The 22,209-nt window shown below is 53.7% G+C and overlaps 1 protein-coding gene across 2 annotated transcripts in view; it reads left to right on the top strand.

Moving 5' to 3' along the window:
* The first annotated feature begins 6,818 nt into the window (after nt 1-6,818).
* FOXP4 (forkhead box P4) overlaps nt 6,819-22,209 on the top strand; it is a 51,347-nt gene continuing 35,956 nt past the window's right edge. For both annotated transcript variants that reach the window (XM_061196248.1, XM_061196247.1), the window contains exon 1: nt 6,819-7,286. The gene's annotated coding sequence lies outside the window, so the exon portion shown is untranslated. The remainder of the gene's footprint in view (nt 7,287-22,209) is intronic.

Genomic DNA, 22,209 nt, shown 5'->3' with positions numbered 1-22,209 from the left:
TCCGCTATATCATCTCAGAGGGCTTGTGGGAGGTGAAATGACGTCATGAAATGACGTCATGAATGAAGAGTGCTTAACACAGGGACCGGCGCACAGTTGGTTCTTCTCTAATCAAGATCCAGCCTCACTCCAGCCCTCAGATGCCTGGTTCCAGGGACTTCCTGCTGCCCAGCAACCATGAGAGAGGTCTTTGGGGCTGGAGGGCCAGGGGTCAAGAGCAGAGGGACCTGGAAGAGAGAAGGCCAGAAAGAAGAGAGGGTGCAGGAGGACTGGGAAGGGGGTGGGCGCTGGAGTCCAGGCCCAGCACGGAATGGACTCAAATCAGCGTGAAGAAGCCCAGGAGAGTGTGTGAGCCCCACTCCACAGGCCTCGCCAGACACCACACACAGTCAGAGACATAGAAAGACTCTCTCTTCTCTCCCCTTATATCCACGCTACGTCGATTGCCTCTGCCATTTGGGGCACTGCCTTCTCTTTAAAAATAAACAAACAAAAGAATCAAACATTAGGACTACTGTGGAGATCAGAGATACAGATGAAAAGTGCCTGGTATACAGTAGATGCTCAATAGGTGGTAGCCATTTCCAGTGTGAGGCCACCTTGGCTTTGACTTTCCTCCTTCACATCCCACCTCACCCTCCAGTGCCACTGGCCGAGACCCCAAAACGCAGGCCTTCCAGGTTCCCTGAGGAAGGAATGCTTCCCTTGCTGAGTGCAGAGTTCTGAAGGCATCCCCCGCAGACAAGCAGAAAAGGTGCAGGGAGCAGTGATGAGAAGAATGGGGGGCACAGCCCTCTGGCAGGAGGCGACAGCCCCGAGGGAGTGAGGGTGTTGCCTTGTCTCATTTTCCATCCAAGTCCCCACCTTGACCCCCAGCTCTTTCCCTCCGATCATTGAAGACACAGTTTTACCGCATAGCTCCTAAAACTCCGCACACCCCCACCCCCCAGCCCCCCTCACTGTTACCTGCAGGGCACCAACTTGCCCTGAGGTGTCAGGCTATTTTTTTAAACTAAGTATCAAATTACAATCAAACCAATTCAACGTGCATTTACTGTGCAAAGCACACTGGGCTGGGTGCAAGAGGAAATCCCAAAATGACTAAAATCATGGGCCCCGACCTCAGTTTATTATCTAGTTAGAGAGATGAGGCATACATGGTTAAACAGTGAACAAACAATACAATGTATTAAAAGTTACTTTGTGCTTATGAAATAAAAGTTAGCCAACAACACATTGTGAAATCAACAAGAGCCTGCTAAGGAGGAGCCGGAAAGAGGTGGAAGTGGGCTGGAGTGATCAAGAGATAAAGATCATGGCTCTGAGCTAGGAGATGCCTCGCTGGCAGATGGAGGACCCTACAGGTGTTACACTCACTCACTCACTCACCACCTCTGCTGGACCCTCATCTTTCTCCCTCTTCTGCAGTTGAAGAAACTGAGATTAAGCCCTCCTGCTTCAGGGTTTCAAGCTAGAAAGCGACAGAACTGGGATTTAAATCCAAGCGTTTTTCTGAGGAAGGAAGACTTCGGGTAGCTCTTGAAGGATGAACCGCATGAAGGGAGAAGGGGCTCTCCTCTCTGTGCCCCTGCTTGGCCTTTCCTTGTCCCTGGGCACGGCCTCCCACCGCCCCCCCACCCCCACTTGGTGAATGGCTGGGTGTGATGCATGGGATAGGGAAAGGGCGCTGAGTCTGCTCTCTTGGCCCATACCTGCCTGTGTCCTGCTCTCTCCTTGCTCGGAAATCCCTCCACGGAGGGGGTCTCATTTCACCCAAAGACACTGTGTTCTAACTGATGGAAAATTGTTCACTGCTTGTCAGGTTATTGTTAATTTCCCGATCCTTAATGAATGATTTTCCACCAATCAGCCTGGAGTCCCATGCCCACCACCCCGTGGACAAGGCCTGAGTCTCTGAGGCCCTAAAAGTGAGGTCTGTAAACATCTCCCAGGGCCCAGCACCTGCCACCAAGAGGGGTACCAGGCCCCACCCCCAGGCCTGGGTGCCCTCCCCTCCTCCACAGCCCCCAGGGACAGCTCTCCACACTGCATGGTCCTCTACTCAGGGCAATATGGTAAACTGATAAGCCTCCCCTCAAGAGTAGGAGCCCCCCTTAAAAAGGGGGAGAGTCTTGAGAGTGCCTTAGAGGTTCCTGGCACAGTTCATTAAGATACCAACCCTTAGTGAAATATTTCTTTGTTAAAATCGTCATTTATCTTGGAGAACAGGGGCCTTTGTGGCAAAGAAAGAGGCTACCCCCTTCCATCCCTCCCCCACCTCCACCCAGCACAGATCCTGGGTCTTTCTGAGTCAGAAAGATTGGGAAGCAGGGTGGGGAGGGGCAGCTGGGATATGGGGAGGAGAGAAGATGCCAGAGTGGAGGAACCACAAAGGGAAAGGGGGTCAGCTTGACTGAGCAGGAGGCAAAGGAGGAGAGAGAAGCAGAAGGCCCTGGGTGGGTGGGTGGAGAGACGCTGCTCAGAAGGAAGCCCACTGCAGTGTGACCACAATAGCCAAACGTTGGAAACAACCCAACCGTCCATCACTGGGAGGCTGGGTAAAGAAATGGCAGTGCACTGATGTGATAGAACAAGCCTTTTCAATTAATGACCTAGAGATGCACATAGCAAACCTGATTAATCTCAGCAACATGAAATTTAGTAAATAATACCACCAATAAATAGTAAAAGCAAGGAGCAGCAGGAGAGTTTTTATTTAAAATTTCGAGACACCCAAGCCACACTAAATGTTTAAGAGCGTAAAACTTACTTGGGAAGGCTACCTCCCAGCTTCTGGAAACTGGCTACCTCTGGCAAGGGAAGGATGGAGAAAGGGAGGGAAGGATATGGAAGGTTCTCAACTTTATCAGCAACAATTTGTAGGCTTTTTTTTTTTTAAAGCATAAAGAAAGGTGCACAAATCATAAGTGTATGCCAGCTCAATTGTCACAAAGTGAACACACCCATGTAACCAAATCCCAAATTCAAAAAATACAGAACATTCCCAGTCCCCCAGGAACCCCTACGTACTCTCCTGCCTAGAGTAGCCGCTCTCCTGCGTTCTAACATCTCGATTTTGTTTGACCGATTTTTGAATTTCAGATAAGTGGAATTTCTCTCTCACGACTGGCTTTTATGCTCAACTTTCTTTTTGTGAGACTTCTCCCTGTTGCTGTGTGTGGCAGTGGCCTGTTCATTCTCATTACCAAGTACTAGCCCGTGCATGAGAATACCAGCATTTATTCACCCATTCCACTGTTGATGGCTATTTGTAGAATGGCCGCTAAGACCATTCTAGTGTCTGTCTTTCAGTGAACACATTATGCATTTCTGTTGGTATATACTTAGGTGTTGAGCCACTACATCATGCTGGTAAAATTTTATTCCTTAATTAACTAAAAAACGGTTTGGTTTTTTTGACTTTTTTTTTTTTTTTGGCCATGCCACGTGGCTTGTGGGATCTTAGTTTCCCAACCAGGGATGGAACCCGGGCCCGTGGCAGTGAAAGCACTGAGTCTTAACCACTGGACCACCAGGGAATTCCCTTAAAAAAAGGTTTTGAAGAGGGAAAAGAAGTAAAATTCAAGCAATCGGATGACTGGAAACATAAAATACCTGGGTCTAGATGTGTTGGGACTGTGGGAATAAAAGGACTGACTAATGTTTCTGGACACACACACACACCCAGTGCCAGGCCTGGTACTAAGAACAAGCTCACCCACTAACCCACTACATCCCCACAACAGGGAGGCAGCTGACCCTGGGAAAGGGCAACTCTTCAGAGCAGGAGGACCTGTGAGTTAGTCCTTGCTGCACCATCTTCTAGCTGTGTGACCTGGGGCAAGTTGCCTTACCTCTCTGAGCTTGAGTACCTCACTGTAAAATGAGAAAAGCCACTATGCCAGGGGTGATGCAGCCGAATAGCATGTGAATCAAGTGCCTGACACACAGCAGGCACTTACTAAGTATCAACTGCAGATGTATGTATGATTTGCAGTTTTGTGAAGTCAGTATTCTCATTTTTAGGTGAGGAAACTGGAGCTCACAAAACGGAAAATGAGTGTTTATGGAAAGTATCTGATGAACAGGTCACAGAGCTAGATGCTTTGCCCAGGCTTTTTCATGCTACCCTCCCAACCCCCCAGGAGGCATTCTCCCAATGTCGTGGATGAGGAAACTGGCTCCATCCTGTAACTTGCCCAGATCACACAGTTGGTAAGTGACAGACACTGAAGTTCAACCCTAGGTTGTCTCACTCCAGTCTCTGTGCTCTTAACCATGGCCTCCGTAGTAGGACAGGCCATGGGCCCTGATTCTTGCCACACCACAGCCTAGGCCTTTTGAAGGAACAAGGGCAGAAAGAGGACCCTCTTGCCTGTTCCCAGGCACTCTGGTTCAGGAGCCAAGGGCCACTTTTTTGAACCTTCTCCTAGAGGTCCTGCAACAGAAGGAAGGGCTTTGGACTGGCTGCTTTAATTTTGGGGTGTGTGTTCTGTATCTTTCTTTGGTTTTATGCTCAACATTCTGTTTGGGAGACTTCTCCCCGTTGAGGCTTTGTTTCCTCATTAAAATGCCCTTTAGGTGAGGCCCAGACAGGATCATTTGCCTCCCTTGGGCCCCCCACTGTGACTCACAGGGTGCTGGGAACTGAACTGGCCTGGAGATGAGGGTAAACTGAAATGAAAGCCAAAGCATTTCCTAGGGAAATCCCTTTGGGCACGTGAATCCACGTGTGAGGTATGGAGGGCTGCCGCAGGAAGGTGATGGGAAAGGATGCAGTGGGCATGAGAGCCAGCCAGAGAAGCCCACTGGAGGTCACCTCATTCCTTCTTTTGTATTGAAAGTCCCTAGTTCTCGCCTGACCTGAAGCCTCTGTAGGACGGATGGAAAGGAGACCTGAGGGGCATGGCGTGGTCATAATCCAGCTGGGCTTACACAAGAACCTGCCAACTCCAGGCCATGCCCAGGCCTGTCCACACACCCTGACTCCCACCGCGCTGACTCTCCATAGAAAATAAATAGAGTCACACCACCAAAGGCTTCCTTTCTCCCAAACTATACTCCTCAGGTAACCCACAAGCAGGCAGTGCTGCTGCTTTAAAGGCCTCACAGAAGTAGGTCTGGTTGAAATCCTGCTTCATCACTTACCAGCCGGGTAAGCCTGGACTTAACCTTTTTGTAAAATGGAGGTAATAGTACTATCTACTTATAGGGTTATTGTGAAGATGAAATGAGTCCTATGCCTGGCATGTGGTACAACTCAAAGGTTAGCTGTGGTTATTTTATTCTTATTGCTTCTGCTCTTGCTACACTAGAAAGAACCCTGTGGCATCCACATAAATGGTGCTTAGGGTCCTCCTCCCAACAATTTCACACCTAGCTATTTGAAATGCTCCAGCAGAAGCTGAATATGCCTGTCACACCTGCCCTGTGTAGGGCAATACATAGGATCTAGACCTGGACAGATAGCACTGACATTACAGCTCCTTCTGGCTATTTGCACCCACAGAAAAGGGATGGAATAAGGGATGGAGAACCCGAGGGGGAGCCTCCTCTCTTTTTCTTCCAAGCCCCATTGGAAAGGCTTCTCTTCCAAGAAATCCTCTCTCCCCAGGCCACAGCCCTGGCATACCCTAAGCTCCAATCCCTGAAGCACCCCCAGCTCACATTCCACAGGAGCATCCTGTGTCTGCCCGTCTCCACCTGCCTCGGGTGATTTGGGGCAGGAGAGCCTTCTAGAGCCACGGCCTTCCTGCCCTCCTCCCACAGCAGGGTCCTCCCTTGGTCATGGGCACTCCTTGACAACCCCTGAGGTGTCCCTCACCTCTCCCCACTGCAACACACAGAGCCAGACCTGAGATGTTCTGGGGGTGGAAGGCGGGGGGAGGATTTATTCAGGTTTCCACGGGTCTCTGAGTGGGGCACCTGCTACCAGCACAGCCCTCCCCCTTGGATCTGGGGCCTTTCCTCATCCAGACTTCCCCCTCCCAACCCAAATACACACCTTGGCTACCGCCACAATCCCTCCGATTCCTCCCCGCACCCTCCCCCTCCCTCAGGCAAAAGACGTTGAGTTTTGTTTACAATCTAATTTGTCCGGATAATTGCTTCTACTTTGCACTCCGCTCTGCCCGCGTGGATCCGGCTTTGGGCCCTTTCTTCACCGGTTCGCAGAGCACTTTATGGGAAATTCCCCTTCCGGAGAGGGAGGCGGTGCGCGCCCGGGGTGACCGTTCACAAAGCCCAGAAGGAGCCTTCCACCTCCCCCACTCCCCGGTTCAAAAGCCCACCCCCAGCCCCACGCAGTGGGGCGCAGAAGGGAGAGGAGGAAGGACACCGGCTCCGGGCTCTGGGCCCCCCGGCCACTCCCTGCATAGGGCGCAGCCCGCCGGGAACCAATGAACCGTGTGGGAGCAGGGCTTGGCCGTACCTCCAGACTCCAGGGAAAAGCTGGGGTTTGCAATGCGCGCCAAGGGATTCGCAAGGCCAGGGTGAATCCCTGGGGTCTCTCCACCTCCCCCCCTTTTTACAGGATCGCAGCCCTACGTCTTCTCCCCAGATCCCCACTTTTTCTTCCCCTAAAGTTTGGTCCACGTGGTCTCCTCTCGCTCAAGACTTGGCTGCCGGGCAGGGTGAAAGTTGCTGCACCTGCTTTAGGTGAATTATGGTAGCGCTAGAAGTTGGTCTCCCTCCCTCCGCTGCTCGCTCGCTCGCTCCCTCCTCCTTCGCTCTCCGCGCGCTCCCTCCTTCCCCCTCCTCCCCGCCCCCTCCCGCCCCGCCCGCACGCCGCCCGCTCGCAGCCACTCGCTGCCCGGGCTCAGTCGCAGCCCCTCGGAGTCCGGAGCCGGCCGCCCCTGCGGACCGGACTGTGCGGCCGGCGGCCGGGACGTAGCCCCCAGCCCGCGAGGAGGGCGCGGCGCAGGCGGCGGCGGCGCGGCGGGGAGGAGCCCGGGCCGGAACCAGGGCTGGGCCGGGGGCGGGGACGCCGGGGTCCCGGAGCCCCGGCGCCCGAGCGAGCGAACAAGCGTCGCGGGAGGATCGGGAAGGAGGAGCACAGCCGGAGCAAGCCGAGCTGCCCCCAAAGTGTGATGCCCCGGCGAGGGTAGGGCGCGCGGCGGCCGGCCGGCGCGGCGCGGAGGGAGGACGCCCGGGAGCTGCGCGGCGCCGAGCGGCGCGGAGGGGCAGTCCCAGCGGGCGGCGGCGGGCCCGGGCGGCGACCGGAGCGAGCCCCATGCCCCGCGCGGGCTGACGGGCCGGAGCCCGCACGGAGCGGCCGGGCCGGACAGGTAGGTGGCTGGCCGAGCTCGGGGACGCGGGTGGGGGCTGGGCCGGCGACCAGACCAACTCCCTCGCTCGCGCACTCTCTCGCCCGCTCACTGGCTCACTTTGTGTTTGCAAACTGCCCGCCGGAGACGCGCCGGGAGGAGCCGGGCCCAGGCCGGCGCACTTTGTTCCAGCCGGGGCCGGCTGCGGCGCCCTGACCCAGCGCAGCCGCGACACCCACCCCGCCCCGGCTCAGGCCCCCGCGGCCCGGAGCTGCCTGGGGAACAGGTGGGGGCTACGGCGCGGCGCCGGGGGGGCGGGCAGAGGAGGTCGGCAGGGGTTGGGGGGGCTGGAAAGGCTACTAAGGCCCGCCCTCCCCCCAAGAATCTAGGACCGGCCTCCTCCCGGCCTGGCCGCGGGGAATGGGGTGTCTGGGGGCGCGACCACCCCCCCGCCCCGAGTCAGACAAAGAGTACTTCCCAGCCCGGACTTTCCTGAGCCGGGGAGGGAAGTGGTGAAGTGGGCTCTCCCAACCCCAGTCTGTCCAGGACTCCCCAAGACGCGCCGGAGGCAGATAGATGGGGGGGGGGCACCGGGGTCCTATCCAACGCGTCGCCTTAGGTGAGGAGGGGGCTTGGTTTGCTGGGGTTGCACCTCGGTGGTTCCGGGGCCAGTCAACGCCTTTCCGCCATACCTGGGTCGGCTGGGAGATAGAGCGGAGAACTTCTTGGGGACTTGAGAGCGTCTGGAAACAGCCCCTTGTGATTTTGTGCGCCGGTGCTGGAGGGTGGGGGGTTGACCCGGCCGATATCTTCATTCACCCCATTTGGGGAGAGCCCCGCCTCATCGTGTAGTGGGGAGAGAGGGCGGCAGCAGCGTTCGGAGGCCGCCAGGGAAGAGTGCCCCGGGATAACCAAGCAAGACCCCCCTCAGATCCAGGACTGTGGCCTCTCCCCTGGACAGCCCCCTGGCAGACACCTCTCTTTGAGAGGCGGTCACCTCGGCAGCGCTCGAGTCTTGCGCTCCCCATCAACGCCAAACTAACTAACTTGAGCTGAGCCCGGCTACAGCTCGAGGCGCTAGAATGCGGGGAGCCCTGAGCGACCTGGGGTCCCGGCCTCCCCGGCAAAGGACCATGCGATTTCGCGGGAGGCGGATTCTGAGTCAGAGGCCCTGACGGCTGCGGATTCCTTCTTTCCAACTGGGGCGACCTCGTGAACACATCGGCGTCTCACCCGGACTGTCTAGGTTAGGGGAAGAGGATACGGGAACGCGGAGACCCTGAGCCCTTAGAACACCCGGCTCGTCCCTTTGCACCGCCGGCCTCTCTTGCCATCCCCCGCCTGACTGATTTCCTCGCTCACTCCGTGCCTGGGGTTTAAGGCGTCGGGAGATCACCGCGTGTCTCGCACCCCAGCGCCGGGTCTCCCTGCTGATTGACCTCGGAGCCTGGAGCAGGGGTTGGAGGTGGGGTGCCCGGAAGAGAAAACCCAAGTCTGAAGCTGTCATCCCCATGGTTGCTGAGAAAGCCCAGGAGCATTTTGGCCAATGCGGGTTTTCACTTGAACTTCAGCATCTTCATCCCGTGTTAAAGCACACGCCTGGATTGTCCCAGGGCGAACTGTGTTGGGTCTGGGATTGAGGACCTTGGGAGCGCAGTTTGAGAGGCACCTAAGGTCAGAGCTGGAGGCTCACCTGGGTGCCCCCTTCTCCCACCCAGAAGGAAGGAGCTGTGGGATCATCTGTACCGCCTGTAGCCACGGGAGGGTCTGACCAGTCCCATTGTGGAACACAGTGGGTAACGGAGACCTCGACACCAAGAATTTGAACCCAGAAGCTCACTTCTGGGACTGAGCGCTGCTGGCGCTGGGCATTTCAAGCCGATGACCCTCCTGGTGAGCTAGTGGGTGGTTGCAGGGGCCGAAGGCCCAACAAGCTGGCCAGGCCCCAGCTGCCCTAAGGAGAGCCACCCACCTCAGACAGCCCCTGCCCCAGACAACCCCTGCGCAACCTGGCAGAAAACCGCTGCAGGGGATGGGAAATCTGCAGACTTATTTTGTTTTTATTTTTGTTTTAATTTTGTCTTGCCTGGGTTCTGGGGCTCTTTGTCACTTGGCAGGAGGGAGGGAGGGCCCTGGGACTGTGCTGTGGGCCCCTGGACAGCTTGCTCGCTCTGGCACCCTTAGATCTGAGCCTCTCAAAAACAGGGCTGTGTCTCATGGGGCTCCCCATTTGGCGTCACTCCCCCTCTCATCAGTGGGGCAACGTGGCAGGGGGAGGAGGTGGCTCTAGAGAGTGCTCCCCGCCAACTCAGGACCCCTGTAAGATGTGAGTCTCTCCTGGATCCCCCCCACTACCTTAGCTCCATCCCAGTCTTGGCACTAAACTGGGGGGGACCATGGGAACCTTCTCTCCTGGCACTAAGTGCTGGGCCCCTGGGTGGGGTTTTCTGTTCTTCTCCCAGTCCTGGGCAGGTTTTGCAGGAGTTATGGAGTTGGTGAACCTGTGAGCCCTGTGGGGAGAAAGGCCTGACACCAGTGCTGGGGGGTGGGGGAGGGCAGGTTGGGCCTAACTTGAAAAAGGACCTGTCCCTGTCCCTTTCTGTGTAGGTACCCTTCTCACACCTAGACATCCCTACCCCACCTCCTTTCCTGTGCCTTTAGCCAGAAACTTCCTTTCTGGCTGCTGGCAGGTAGATCCCTTCTTGCCAGGAATGTGCATATGCTGCTGGGCCCCTACTCCAAACACACCTCTTCCTTAGGGGCAGGAAAGGAGGGGGGATCCTTTAATCCATTAATTCCCCAAAGGTTTGCTGAGCCCCTACTCTGTCTGGGCAGGTCCCAGGCTGGGCACTGGTGTGCCCAAGCAGTGAAGGCTGGGGTCTGCACATTGTCAGGGTAGGAGAGGCAGATAAGATATCACATTAGAGAGAGGAGGGTGGGAGCAGGGTGTCTGTTTCAGAGGAAAGGTATGAGGTGCAAGGGGGGAAGGGCCATCTCCCCAAGAAGGCTTCCCTGATCTGCCACACCTGGAGTAGCTGCACCCTCCTTCCCTACATCCTAATCCTTTGCTGCCCCACTGCCTTGGTGGCTTTCCTGTCTCTCCAGCTGAAATGCAAACCCCTCCATGCCCATCCCAAGCAGGCACAATGTCTTTACTTTTCTAATAACCCAAACTGTGCAAAGTAATAATTTCTTCCATCCAAGGAGCTCCGCACAGTTTCCTTTCAAAATCTCCCAGCTTCCCAGACCAAGGCAGGGCAGGCACTGTTTTTGACAGGATTCTGAGGCTCCGATGGCTGAAATGACTTCCTATGACTTGGTTCCAGAACTCTGGAACCCAGGGCAAGGAACTCAGGCCTCCCCAGGGCAGAACATGAGTCACAGGGGAGAAGCCTTTGGAACTTGCCAGTGGTGATGGGTCTCTGGAGAACTTAGTTAAGCTCTTCGAACCTCAGTTTTCTTATGTGTAAAGTAGGTCAATGATAGCCGTTTAGAGCCTGTTTGGGAGTAGGATGGAAGAGCAGATGTAAAATACCTAGCATAGTGCCTGGCACAGGGTAGTACTGACCAAGGGGTAGCTTTTATTATTAGATTCCCAGCACTGCCAGGCCACATGCTGGACTGAATACTGGAAATTTTTTTTTAAAATAAATGTATGTATGTATTTATTTATTTATTTATATTTATTTTTGGCTGTGTTGGGTCTTCGTTTCTGTGCGAGGGCTTTCTCCAGTTGCGGCGAGCGGGGGCCACTCTTCATCGTGGTGCGCGGGCTTCTCACTGTCGCGGCCTCTCCCGTTGCGGAGCGCAGGCTCAGTAGTTGTGGCTCACGGGCTTAGTTGCTCCGCGGCATGTGGGATCTTCCCAGACCAGGGCTCGAACCCGTGTCCCCTGCATTGGCAGGCAGACTCCCAACCCCTGCGCCACCAGGGAAGCCCCTGAATACTGGAAGTTAATCTCCATTTTAGGGGTTGGGAAAATGAAGCCCAGAGAGAAGAAGCAACTTGTCTGAGGTCACACAGTTAGTTAGTGGTAGGGCTGGGACTAACATGTGGGGCTCCTAGGACTCCCAGTGTAACCGGTAGGGCTTGAGCCTCTGCTGTGGAGAAGGGAGAAAGGAGGGGATGGGAGGGCCTGCCACTCCCTATCCCTCCTTCAAAAGCTCAGGCCTGCGTCCCCCTCAGCCCTCCAACGAGAAGGCTGGGTTTCCTCCTCCTGTCTTCCCTTTAAGGGAAGGTCTGGGCTCAGAACTTGGCATTTCCCACCTGCACATGACCCTGGAAGGTCCAGTCATCCTCCCTCCCCCCAACATCCTAAGGTGCTCATGGAAACAAAAATGGGAGGGATAATTCCCTAGAACACAGAGGAGGAAAAATGGCTGGCACCACCTTTCTCCAAAAAGGGAGACTTTCTATGGTTTGGAACCCTGGCTTACGCAGCGTTATGGAAGACAAGTTTGGCAGGCAATCTCAGATCAATCTGGGACCTACTCCTGGATGGATCATCTTAAGCAAAAAGAAACTTCCCTTGAGTGTGAAGTTTCTGCCTCTTGCAACATTGCCTTCCTGGATTCTCCATGGAAATGCACACCTTCACCCACGGCCAGTTCTGCCCTGCTGGGATTACAGCAGGAACCCTCTACTCCAAACCCTGAGGCTTGCAGATGCAGTGGTCTTGTGAGATGGCGTTTTGTGGGCCCTGTGCAGAGCCTGGACTCGGGGCATGCCTGCCTGAGCTAGAAATCAAGAGCTCCTAGCACAAAAGGTGCCCATTTGGACAAGGCCATAGGGCACTGAGCCATAGAGTCAAAGCATCTGGTCCCTCAAAGGAGTGAGCCATTCAAGCCGGGGCCAGGCTGATGCCCTTCCTTCCTTTGTTCCTTGTCCCAGGATGACTCCTCCCGGGATCTTTACCTGGCTGTCCCTTGCTCCAGTGCAGCCCGGTGCCTTTCTTCTCCCCAGCCCTGGTCATAGCCATGCAGCCTGTTCCCCAAATCCCAGCAGCTCTGCCCACCTCCCCAGGCCCCATCCTCTGCCCCGCTGAAGCCTCCCAAGCTGGGACCTGAGGGTGTGTGGAGTCATTGGTGGTGCAGGGCATGGGGAAAGTCCTCTCTCCTACTTGGAGTTTCTGATGGCACCTGACCTGGGCTATGGTGCAAATGGGAGGGAGGGGAGGTGAGATGGTTTTTCCTCAGACAGTAACAAAGTGAGGTGTGTAGACTAGTGACCCTCTGCATTTGTTCAAGGTAGGCAGGGTCAACGGGTGGAAATTACCCAGAATTCCCAGCGGCAACGAAGGAGAGACAAATGGTGGCGACAGGAGGGCAGGGTGGATCCGGGCATGGAGACCGGGACTCCTCCTCTCCATTCCACAAACATTGTGGAGCCATCGCTGTGTGCAATGGCCCGCAGGAGTCTAGGTGAAGAGGTTTAATAAGAGGTGGCTCGCTTACAACTTGGAAAATCAGAAATGGAGCAAGTGCCCCAGTGAGGATCTTTCCCGTATGTTCTGGTGACTGGAGGCAGGCTCCGGTCCTCACACTCCGCAGCCGGCACGGGATGCAGGTGCTGGCCCTGAGAGCCTTCAGGAGGGCTGAGCTGTGTGAAGGGAAACTGGCCCGTGGGCTGGTGAAGGGGCTTCTGTTCTTGTTTTTTCAGCCGGGCGTGCTGGAGGGCGGGCTCCCTGGGATTCGTTTCCCCAGCTCTGGAGCTCAGGCTTCCAGGAGACCCAGGCCGAAAGAAGTTGGTCCAAAAGAGGGTAGCATATACTTCCTCCTTGCACTCCTTCAGGGGGTTCTTTGGGCAGATGTGTATCACACCCTGAAAGAAAAGGGCGGGCGCAGCTGAGGAGAATTTGGGGGAGAGATGGGAACTCAGGATTTGCAGGAGACCGAGGGAGCGGCGGCTACTGTAAGTGCTTGGGCGCAGTGCCTCTGGAGGCTTCCACATCTCTGGGTTGGAGCCGGAGGCACAGAGGCACTTGCGAAGGTCGGATGTTGAGGGTGCACAGTTGGTCCACTTGGGAGAATCCTTCCTTTAGGAAGCCTCCGGGGTTCTCAGAAGAGCCAGGGCTCCCAGTCCTCGCCCCCCAGCTGAGGGCACCCGCTCTGGGTTGTTAGCTCGGCCAGTGTTACCCTGAGCCTCCGTGAGCGCATCTTTGCGAGGTGCGGGAAGCGCACGCGCCGGGTGTCTTCGGCCCTAAGATGCTGGGGGTTTGGGGGTCCAGGGAACTCTGGAAGAGGGGGCGGGTGGCCTCTATCTTTTAGCTACAGGGAGGGTCTCCCACGCTGTGTGCTGACCTCCTTGAGCTTGGGGATGACTTCGCTCGTTTGGGTCGTGTGGGTCTGGGACTCACCCTTGAGGGGCACCAGTAAGCGCACTGCTACCAGCTTCCTCATTCCCTCTGAGACCTTAGGCATGACAGTCTTCTCTCTGGGCCCTGGTTTTCATAACTGTGCAGTTGGTGAGGGAGCACCCACACTTGCCTCTCCCTGCCCCCGCCCTTCCCGCAGCTGTGGGCTGGTGGTGGGGAGGAGGGAGTTGGGCGTTGGGTGAGAGGAGACCGGCCCCCTTTGTTCCACGCATCCGGAGCTCACTGCCTCCGCGTGTCCTGCCGGAAAGGGGCGCTGTGGAGCGTGGGGCAGACGACCCTGCGGCCCAGGCAAGTCTCCTCCCCAATTAGGCAGCGGAGCCTGATTAGAGGGGGCGCTGCCCGCCGCCTCCCACTCGATCCCCATCTATGAGATTTCCCTTCATCAGAATCTCACATCCTCCAGAAATTAATTTGATGCCTCTTGTTATCAATTAATTGAATCTCGTTGGGAGAGAGAGCTCAGCGAGGCGGGCTGCAGCTTGGCCCGCTTGTGCCACCGTTCCGCCCTCCCCCTCACACCAGGACAGCCTCACCCCTTCCCCATTTATCTTTTTCTGCTTTGCTTTAAATTTCACTTATTTTCTAAAATAAAACCACTGCTATGGGCCCTTTAGACCAATTTGGTTTGGATGGATACCCATGGACTGGGCACTGCCTGAGATTCACCCTTTTGAGCTGGGCACTGGGGGGTGGGGGGGCAGGGGCTTCCTCTCCCCTGGGCCCTGGTTGATCCCTCCGTAAATCAGCAAAACCAAACCCTTTGGGAATTTGGCCATGACCCTGACTCTTTGTGCTGCGGGGGCTGCTGGTGAGAAACTTGGAGAGGAGAACTGGGGGAAGGAGAGCTGTGGACAGAGTCACATACACAGACACATATACACACCCTAGTTGGGGGAGGGGGACACTGAAGGACCAGGCTAGGGACCTGTCAGTCATCAAGATTTTGTTCTTGTGAAAGTTCTGTCTTTTTTAGAAGAGGCATTTAAGATCTGTTGCACCCACCAGGGCTAATCCGTTAAATGTAGGGCAGAGAGCATAGGTGTGTACCTCCTAGCTGCCCAGCTGCCAAGTCAGGCATTTGTAGAAACAAGCCCTCAGCATTTCCAAGGACACCTGGAAGCCCAGACTCTGCCTTCTGCGTGGAAGATGGAGGAAGAAGGTTCTAGAAGACATCCGAAGTCTGAGAAGGGATTATGGCAGGTACAGAGTAGAACTAGGTGGTCACCAGACCCTGAATGAGGAACTGTGCTTTGCCATTTCGCATACCTCCTTGTTCTTGTTTGACAGGTGAGGTCCCCAGGCCCAGAGAGGTGATGTAACTTGTCCAGGGTCACACAGCTGACTGGAACCTGCCTGTCTAGAATGCTGGCCATAAGGGCTGAGGTCACAAATGGACTAGCTTAACCCCTTATGTGTTTTGTTGGCTCACACAAAGTTTATTACAGTGGTAAATTTCACATAAATATCCCCACTTGGCTGCTTTTGAAAAACCCAAACCCTATCAAACAGGGAGCCTGCATTTCTGTGGGGTAAAGATAGACCGGGATTGAGTACCCTCCACTTCCCACTTGGCCCCCTTGGGGACCGGCCTAGCCCCTGAGGGCATTTCAGTTAGCAACTTTTTCATGGAGATTTTGCCCATCCTCAGTATTCTAGGAAGAGCTGGGAGGGGCAGGTATCTGAGAGGCTTTGCAGGGTCTGTACAAGAGCTCAGAGAAGACCTTTAAGGACACCCTGACCCAAATCTAATTCTTGCACAGCTGCTTAAGAACTGATGGTGGTGGGTGATTTTTTTTCCCCTTCCTTCTACCACGGAGGGAATTACAGGTCTTGTGTCTTGGGGGGTCTGTTCCAAGCTGAAATCAGCCCATCCCTGCCCAGGTGAGCCCCTTTATGAAAGTCATCACCCTCTTACCTGCCCACCCCCCAAAATTTATGTACTTTTTGTTGGAGATGGGGAGACTTTCTTCTGAGAATGGAACCACAGGTGGGGATTAGAGAAGCACTGGGCAGCAGTCACCTTTCCAGAATTCATCTTGGAACAGGGAGAGAGATGTGGAAGGATGCTGAATCTTGCACATTCGAATATGGGTGTGTTTTTTGGATGCCCCTGAGTTGGTACCCAAGATCCCTGTGAATGCCACCCCTAGATATCATCAGGGGAGACAAAGGGAGGGGCCAGGGCATGTCAGAGGCCGGCTGGGCAGAGCAGCCAGGGCCCCAGAGAAGGCCAGACTACTGGTCTGTCCCAGGCCAGCTGGAGCCCCCTGGTGCCAAGGGCACTACCAGAACCAGGCTCCAGATGGCCACTTGGGCCCTGGGTGAGTACCCCACCCCTTAACCAGCAGGCCCCCCACGAAAGACGGCACTATTTAATTAGCCATCTCTGATTAACCAAACTTGGCATTCGGCTCCTTTTGCCCTCATCTTTCCCAGCTCCGAATCAATGGCTTTGATATGCTAATTAGGGAGTAATTTAATTTCAAAAGGCCGCAATTAACAAGGGTGTTGTGGACATGCTGTAGTTAAGCGGAGTAATCTAATTTGCATTAGTAACAAGCAGGGACTAATTAGAAGCTTAATTAGACACTTAGATGGCTCTTATGTTTACTTTCTTAATGAGATGGAGTGGGATCTTTGGTTCTCTTTTTTCTTTTTTTTTTTTTCCTTTTTGTTAATTCTTCCTTTTGGTCATGGTACTTGGAAGGCGTGTTGAGGGAGGCCACCTTGCTAGGGCCTGCTGGGAGCATTTTGGGGCCAGAGCCAGTGAAAGTGCGCTGGGGTGTGGTGATGGTGGTGGGGAAAGGTTCAGATTCCAGGGAAATTCCAGAGTGACCGCCCTCTGGGCCTTGCCACGTCTGAGGTGGAATTCTGGGGAAGAGCACTGGTTTGGGAGTCAGAAGAGCTATAGGGTTTCAGTTTGGCTCAACCTCCTAGCAGCCAAGTGACCTTGACACATCACTAAACATCTTTGAAGTGTGGTTCCTTCATCTGTCAGAGTGAGTGCAGGTTGTGTGTGACAGGGTATGGGAAAGAACTTTCAAGGACTCTGAGTGGAATGGTTGTTATTAAAATATATTCACAAATTGTGTGCCCAGGCTTCACTTCCATAAGACTCAGCTCAGAAGTCACCTCCTACAGGAGGCCTTCCCGGAGCACCCCCACTCCCTCTAGGCACCCATAGCCAGCAACCACCCCACCCCCCAGTATCTACTTAACATTTGTAAAGTTGTGTGTGTTGTGTAGGGCAGAGGTTCTCAACCCTGGCTGTACTTGAAGTTTAGAATACTTGGAAGAGCTTTTTAAATTATCCATGCCTGGATCCCAGATAATCCAATTAAATTGATCTGGGGTGGAACCTAGGTATTTTTTTTGTTTCTTTTTTAAATTTTTGGCCGCACTGCATGGCATGTGGGATCTTAGTTCCCTGACAGGGGATTGAGCCCACGCCCCCTGCAGTGGAAGCTCGGAGTCTTAACCACTGAACCGCCAGGGAAGTCCCAGTATGGGTATTTTTAAATGCTTGTGTTTGCCTGTATGTCTTTCTTTCTCCACCAAACTATAACCCACCCCCCAAAAGCAAGGGCTGTGTTTTATCCCCCTCTGTGTGTCCAAATGCCAGTACCCACTGTGCCCAGTGTCAGTTGCAGGCAGAGGCCCATCACGCAGCTATGTGCCCAGATTTGACAGGGCCGGTAGTGTTGGGTTCTCAATACCATAAGCAGAATCTGAGAATCCTCTGGAGAAGGAGCTGAGGAGAATGGAGGAAGATAGCTTAAAAAAAAAAGAGCTTGTGAGTCCTCTGGGACAGGGGTGCATTGCTGAAGGTAGGGCAAAGTCAGCACACATTTTATGGACATCAATTAAGGAATAAATGTATCAAGAGCCTTAAAAATATGCAATTCCACCTAAACATGTATCCTAAGCAAATAGAAATGGAGAATATTCTGTTCGCATGAGGGTGTTTATTACAGTGTCATAGTGAAAAAATAGGCAGCAGTCTGGATGTCCAGCTTTAGGGGATTTGCTAAATAAATTCTGAAACACACAGCCCATTCAAACAACTCTGTTACCACTAAAAACTGTTAATTAAAATATTTGATGTCATGTGGAAATGGTCATGACCATAAGTGGTGAGTGGGAAAACAGAAAAATTCAAACCATGTACAGATTATGAACCCAAGCTCACGTTTTAAATGTTTATATGCCCAAAGAGAGCGAAAATGGATGAGACTGGAAGGGGTGGATCCCAAAAGGATCTCTGGCTGGTAGACTTATAGGTACTTATAAGTCTACTTACTTTTTCTTCATACTTTTCTACCAGGATGTCTTACTTTTATGATTAGAAAATAAAGTTATTTAAATTTGGGGGAGAGGACTTCCCTGGTGGCACAGTGGCTAAGAATCCGCCTGCCAATACAGGGGACACGGGTTCGATCCCTGGTCCAGGAAGATCCCACATGCTGCAGAGCAGCTAAGCCTGTGTGCCACAACTACTGAGCCTGTGCTCTAGAGCCCGCAAGCCACAACTACTGAAGCCCACGCACCTAGAGCCCTTGCTCCGCAGCAAGAGAAGCCACTGCCATGAGAAGCCCGCACACTGCAATGAAGACCCAACGCAGCCAAAAATAAATAAATAAATAAATAAATAAATAAATAAATTTTAAAAATAAATAAATAAACTTGGGGGAGAACCTGGAACAGACAGCCCAGGATGGTGGCTCCCCTTCCAAATCAGAGGTTGCTGCAGCCTTTTAGAGGTGTGTCCTCACCCTGCCACGTGCACTAGCTCCTTGGGCTTGGAAGTTTTGTGCTAAGAAGAGGCCTTGAATGGTCCCTAAAGTTGGACCAGATAGCTCCTAGTGTGTCATTTATGGAGACTCTCAGGCTGAAGTGGGAGTCTTAGGGAGAAAACCGAGGGTGCCAGCCTCTGACCCACACGAGGGAGAGTCCCGAAGTACAGGGAGGGCATGGGCCTGGAGAGGGTTTGAGCTTTTTCTGGAACTCTGACAGCCCCATCTGCTTGAGGAGAGACACTGCCGGGCTGATCAGAGAACCAAGTAGTCATGTGACTCACATCACCCTGCTCTGGTGTGGGGACACATTTTGGAGCTACAGAGACATTCTAACCCTTGGATTCTGTCTCACTTTCCTCAAGTGCCAAACCATAAGGCTAGGATGAGGGGATGGGATCTGGACTTGCTGGGTCCCCATAACTGTAGTAAATACCCTTCTCTGAACACTTTCTCTGGCAGTGTATTTTATTTGATACCACAGCAACCCTGAAAGGAAGGGTTATTGGTATTAGCTTCGTATGGTAAACAAGGAAACCAAGGCTCAGAATGGTGACCTCACTGCTCATGTTCTGATTACAGAGGTAATAAGAGACCAGAGCAGGGTCAGCAGGTGGGATGCCAAATGAGGGGCTGATAAGAAAGGCTGAGGCCAAAAGTGGCTCCTGCCTGAGCCCTCCCTCACCTGGTGGCCTGAAGCTAGTGGGCCTTTGGGGCCTGAGCTGAATGGGGAAGGGGATCCCTGGGTCTTGGGATGACAGATTGGGAAGTATACCAAGTTACTTGAAATGCCAGTGCTCATTGCTCTGAAAAGCCCTCTGCTTTACGTCCCTTGACACAAGTAAGAGCTGATAGCAGGACAGCTAGAAAGGAAAAGAAAGAGAAAGAAGGAAATAGCATCTTCATGCTCTGTTCTGTGTGGTACCCACTTATGTGTCTTTTTATATAATCTATAAATGTATCCATTTCAAAGACTTTTTGCTCGGAAGAAAGTCTGAAACCAGTGACTTCTCTTGTAAAATAAGGGCCTTTGCATATGCTGTTTCCCTGCATTCAGTGTACACTCTACCTGACCCATACCTGCTCATTCTTTTCTAAGTATAGATGCCATTTGAAAAGGAAGCCTTCCCTGCCCCCTGCCCCCGTGTAAATTAGATCCCCCTGTTTATTCTCTGCACTCATATTTGATAGAATTTATTTTATTTGAGCTTATCTATTTGTGTCCTTATTTATCATCTGCCTCACCTCCTGGGAACATTAGCTCCAGGAGAGCAGGGCCTGTGCCCTGTTCTGTTCAGTTCTACACACACACAGCCTGGCACATGGGTAAGTGCTTAAATATTTGTTGAACCAATGAATGGATGAAGGGTCATTGCCGGTGAAATATTCTCCTGGCCAGCGTCAGAGGAGCAAGAAGAATGACTTTGTTCATGACCATAACTCCACTAGTGGCTAAACTTTCGAAAAGGCAAATGCCAGGTTTACCCAGAAAAAAAGGGAGGGGGAATAGGACCTCCATTATTACCAGTTGCCCTCAAAGCAGCCAGGACACCTGTACTGACTTGTTTGTGTTTTGTAAGCCTGTAGGGGGCCAGGGCCAAATTTCAGTTTCCTGCAGATAGGTCTTCAGTGCTTGGCTTAATCGGGCACTAAATCCATGTTGAATGAATGAATGGTCTTGGAGGTAGATCATCTCGTTTTGGCCACCAGGAAGCTCATAACTGAAAGCCAGTGCTCATCGTTGAAGCCCTGTTGTATTGGACAGACAGCATCAGCATCACCTGGGAACTTTTTAGAAATGAATTCTCAGGCTCATTCCAGACCTAAAATCAGAAGCTCCAGGCCTGGGGCCCAGGAATCTGTATTTTAACAAGCCCTCCAAGGTGATTCTGATGCACTCAAGTGTGAGATCCTCTGGCTTAAGATCTTGGCCTATTTATTCTCCCTTCCTACTACCCCATGATACTATATTTTAAGTAACTTTATCTGTCTTATTGCAGTCTGCTTCCCAGTCTTTCTTGGAAGTTGATAGGGGAATGCATTATAAATAGGTAGCTACATCTAGTCTAGTTTCCCCCATCATACAGAGAAGAAAAGGGGAGAACTAACTTGGCCCAAGTCACACAGCAAGTTGGTGATAAAGCTGGGGCTAGAAGCCAGTTTCCCAACTTCTAGTCTCAGGCTTTCAGCTGTCTCTCCAGCTAGGTTATAGGTTTCCGAAAGGGCTGGAAACTGTGTCTGCTATTTCAACTCAAATCACCACCATTGCTCTGGGTACAGGTTACCTGTGGTCACGCCCCCACCCGCCGTGCTCCCCTAAGAGCTGGGGGTGCCATCTCTCTCAGGCTGAGCGCATGCACGTGTGCGCCCTGCGGGACGCGCGCCGGGAGAGAGAGTGCGCTGGGGACTGCCCCGCCCCTTCCCTCCTTCCCTCCCTCCCTCCCTCGCGGGTAAACTCCGGGCATCCATCAGTCTGTTAATTGCACTAATTAGAGATCGCGGAGGTGTTAATTGGAAAACCCTGGTATTGTGCCTGTTTGGGGAAGAAAACGTCAATAAAAATTAATTGATGAGTTGGCAGGGCGGGCGGCGCGGGTTCGCAACGAGGCGTAGGGTGTCGTGGCAAATGTTACGGCTCAGATTAAGCGATTGTTAATTAAAAAGCTACGGTAATTAATACTCCGTACACCATATGGGCCCGCGGAAAAGGCACAAAAACGTTCTACGCGTGTGGGGCTCCCCGTCCCTTTTCTCCTCCCCCGAAAGCACCCTAGCCCTTGGGTCCTCCCTTTGGCCCCAAGGTAGGTGGAACTCGTCACTTCCGGCCAGGGAGGGGACAGAGGCGGACCCGGGCGCGTTCCGAGGCGGTCCTCGTTGCGAGCCCGCGTTCTTCGAAGGGCCAGGAGCCTCGGGAAGTGGGACCCCCCACCCCACCCCCCGGTGGCCCGCAGACTCCCCCGGAGCGGAAGAGGCGGCTGTGGCTTTGACCCTGCTTGCTTGCTTCCTTCCTTCCTTCCTCCCTCCCGCCCTCCCTTCCTCTCTTCCTTTCGACGGTGTCGTCTGCGGGAGCGTCGGGGTACTGGCCAAAGGCTCCGGGGTGCCCTGGCTCCCCAAGGGAACCCTGAGAGATGGAAGACCAGGACCTACCCAAGGACAGGACCAGCGCCCCAGACAAAAATCCTAGAGCACAGGAAATGACTCGGCCTCTGCCCCCAGCGCAGCGTAGGAGAGGGTGCAGGGAAGGGTGGGGTGGGCCTCCATTTTAGCAAATCTTAGAAAGAGCTTCTAATTTCCTCTCCTTGCTTGTTGGTATGAGCCCAGTGACTTGCCCAAGGTCACACAGCTGGCCCTTGAAACCAGATGGTCTCATTCCCAGAGCGCCTCGCCACTTCTGCAGGTAGTCAGCAGCTCTTTGCTGAGGAAATGGGTGCCTGGGGCGGAGCGCGGATTGGCAGGATAGGAGTGTGTGGAGAGAGGCGGGAGGGTGGGAGTGAACGGAGGAGGAGGGGGCTCTTGGAGGGTCCCCCTCAGTACCAGAGCAGGCAGCCCCGGTCCCCATTCGGAAATCTGAGGCCTACATTTCCCTTTGGGAAAGGGATAGCTGTGATTCAAGTGGAACCTCGGTGGCTCTCACCAGCCTCTAGAACACAGTGGCTTCTTGTGTACATACTGACTAGGGCGTTTTCCTCCTGGAGCTTCCAAGTCAGAAGAGACCTTCAAGACCACCTCTCCATGTAGAGATGGGGAAATGGAGGCCCAGAGAAGGAGGAAGGCAAAGA

Source organism: Eubalaena glacialis, chromosome 7 (genome assembly GCF_028564815.1).
Source record: "Eubalaena glacialis isolate mEubGla1 chromosome 7, mEubGla1.1.hap2.+ XY, whole genome shotgun sequence".
In the NCBI taxonomy this organism is placed as follows: Eukaryota; Metazoa; Chordata; class Mammalia; order Artiodactyla; family Balaenidae; genus Eubalaena; species Eubalaena glacialis.
Note: the sequence above shows the minus strand (reverse complement) of the source record. Positions and strands in the feature narration are given on the sequence as shown.